A 3,520-nucleotide genomic window follows, 5' to 3' on the forward strand; every position below is an offset into this window, starting at 1 on the left:
GAGACTTATTCAATTTAACAATTTTTTTTCTCTGTCTGTTTAAGCATTAATTGAATTAATACATCTTCAATTGAATTCATTAACTCCATATAAATTCGTGGGTGAATTATTCATTTTTTTCAGCAGTTCGTGGAATTCTCGAGTGGATACAAATGGCTGAATCAATAAAAAAAAAATTGGAGTAATTTTTCTAACGCCAATGTCAGCCAATGAAATTGCACGACTCGACGTCACGTGGGGGGATCGAGAGGTTTTTTAAATGATAATTTTTTAATGATTTTGTCTGATCGTTATGGTTTTTTTATTTTTTAATTTAGTGCTTCATCTCTCGGTGGAATTTAATCAGCTGCCATTTCGATTGAAAAGATAATCCCCCGATTACCACGCAAACTTGAAAATTTATTAAACAATTTATGAAATTTATTGAGCTTGACGCCATTTTTTTTGCAACGAATTTGTGGAATTACGACAAATAATTCAACGACGCAATCAGCTGTGGAAAATATTCCAAGACAATTATCTGAATTGAATTGAAAATGTCGACCATTTTGTTTACTGGCGGAGCGGATGTAAAATGGCTGAAAAATTCGATTTGATAAAAATACCCGCAGCTGTATAATGGTGAATGAATCCGGCGGATAAATAAAAGAAATAACCAAGAGAAACGAGAATTATTACGGTAACGTGAGGCTGATAACCTCCGGATCCGATAAGACGATCTACGCCGGATGTTTATTTCAAAGGCGAAATAACGACGCCTGGAGTGTCGCCAGGCGTCGTAAATTTCATGGAACTGAGAAAAATGCCGTGAATTTCACTTGTACGATTTTTTTTTCCTCCTTGCCAGCCCCCTCCTAGCTTTATCCAGCTTTCTCATTCTTATGTCTGACAAATGAGTTAAGTGGACAGTGGAAAATGCAAGGGCACTCAATTCCAAGTGGAAACAGACGAGACAATTCAATGCACAAGACTATAAATCACTTCCACTCCACCTTATTATTGCTATCGATTAATTATTATTAATGTTGACAATTCTCGAAGCATCAATGTTGCTTCTCCTAGTGAAAAAATTCATAATAATACTTACCTCGCGGTTTTTCGCGGTCTCTCGCGGTTTCTCGCGGTTTTTCGCGGATTCTCGCGGATCTCCGCGGTACCTCGTACAGCTAAAACTATGAGGAAAACTGGGCGAATTTATCGCGACACATGCACATATACAAACACCACTTCATACGCTATAACCCGTGGGGTGGGGTCGGGGGGGAAGGGGTGCGGGGTGAGACCAGTGGAAAAAGAAGGGGGTGTTGGGTGGGTGGCCAGGGGATCCCGGCACTTTTCCGATATGAAATATATATCGCCAGCCACGCCTCGTATGTCTTATCAAGATGGCGCCACAGCGCTGAATATTCTTATGTACAAGAATATGTACGACCCCATGTTTCTTCCCACCCCTACATCCCTCTTACATCCCCACCATCGGCTTCAGGTGGAGAGAACGTGAGAGAATTTTCACTCTGGCAATCTATAGTTCTCAACTTTCTTCCAATCTTTATGTTTTTCAATTTTTTTTTTATTTCATTTACATCATTGCATATGATAATAATTTTGTGATCATTATTTATAATGATAATAAATTAAAAAGAAAAGGGGAAGGGAAGAAATATCGTCGGACTTCTAGGATCTTTTAGGGAGCAAGTGGTGACCGGAAATTTTTGCCGATATATAATATAATATTTATATCGAGATAATATATAGGTGCGAATATATTATTATTTTACATATTGCCCGGGCGGATAATTTTATTTCAAGACAAAATTGTTTCAGAATAATTTAATAAACAATAGGATTGTACAATATATTTTCATCGATATATATTGAGGAAAATAAATAGTCATGGAGTCATCAGGAGCTACAATCAGCATTTATCCTAAACAATTTCCATCGCATGAAAAGCGAAAAGAACGAAAAGAATTATCAGTAAATAAAAATAATAAAAATATAAACTAAAAAAAAGGGAGGAAAAAAAGTTTAGCGGAGAGATTTTAGCGGAGAAGGTTTGAAGCCTCGAGTGGCGGCGGAATCTCCCCGGTGGGAGGAAAAACGGGCGCGTCGGGTCGAGAAGAGAGTGGAGGGTGGTGGGTGGTGGGTGGTAGTACACCTCCGCGATCCATATTTTACAATATGGCCGAGGGTAGCAGGCAGGTTAGAGGGGTGGCCTATAGGCGGCCCCGTTGATGTACGCAGGTCTGGGGCAACGATTGGTCGATAGCGCGATGCCCCTATGTATATATAAACTTATTCACCCTCAAGACTGGTTTATGCTACCTCGTATGCAGATACCACCCCCACTTGTGAGATTTTTTACGGGTTTATACCCGCACCACCCCTTTTGATATTGATGGCCTATCGTGAGACGTCTCTACATTCGGGGGTGGATCTCAAATTTTTTTTATCAAGACTATTTTTATGAAACAGCCATCTCACTTGACTAAAGAGACTAAACTGATAGAAATTTATACGGCTGTCTCAATTGGAATGTAAGGCCCGCATAGGGTGCCTGCTGAGGCCCCATCAGGGGGGCCTTATCTGGCCCCCATTATCAGGTCTTTAAATGGTTTACTTAGTCCTTACGATAACCAGATGAGGATCCAATCAATTCCGAGTCTAACATCAGGTGAGCTCTACGATTTTCTCAAGACCTTGAAAACGAGACGTAAGGTCAACCTTAGCAAGTAAGCCTGATGCAGGTGAGCAACTCACCAAGGCCCTAATCAGGTGTCCACCTGGTAAACCTGAAAATCGCACCTTATATTTATCAATTATAACCTTTATCAGGCGGCAAGGTCACCTTGGCAGACTTCCAGCCGATTGGGTCCGCTGGAGTGAAACTATTGGGCCTCATTCATAGCGTCAGACGATCCGAAATACAAACGACCTCCACAAAAATTGGAAATGAATTAGAAATTAAAAATCCTTCAACTTATCAAATGCAATTCCACTTGTTCAATTTCTTTTTAGAAATGATAAGTACGCTTTTATGATTTGACAGAAAAGTTTAATGGTATTGTTGTCATCGGACGCCACTCACATGATTGATAACATGAAAATCCTCGTCTCCAACATAAACAAATACACATGAGAAAAACTTTGGCTATCTTCGAGTCCTCGAATGAGTGCATCCTCAGGAACACGCGGTATACACTATGAAACAATGAAAAGCAGAGGCAAACAGAGGAGCTTGGAGTTTATTATGTCCTCTCGAACTCATAAGAAAACGAGACTTGGAAAATTGTAATGATATTATGTTTGCACGGGTTTCTCTCAAAGTGTGGGGGAAGAGGGGCGGAGAGGGAGATGGGGGGAGGAAAAACTCAGGGAGAAAGAAGGGGTTGGTACTCGGGTAGAATCCTCAGAGGCCCTCTGCACCCGCTGCACAGTCCGAGAGGGTGAGGCGTAATATCCCGAGTAGAACTTTTCACTCAACGTGAAAATAGAGAAAAGAGGAGAATTACGGGTGGGG

Source organism: Fopius arisanus, unplaced genomic scaffold (assembly GCF_000806365.1).
Source record: "Fopius arisanus strain USDA-PBARC FA_bdor unplaced genomic scaffold, ASM80636v1 scaffold00040, whole genome shotgun sequence".
NCBI classification, from domain to species: Eukaryota; Metazoa; Arthropoda; class Insecta; order Hymenoptera; family Braconidae; genus Fopius; species Fopius arisanus.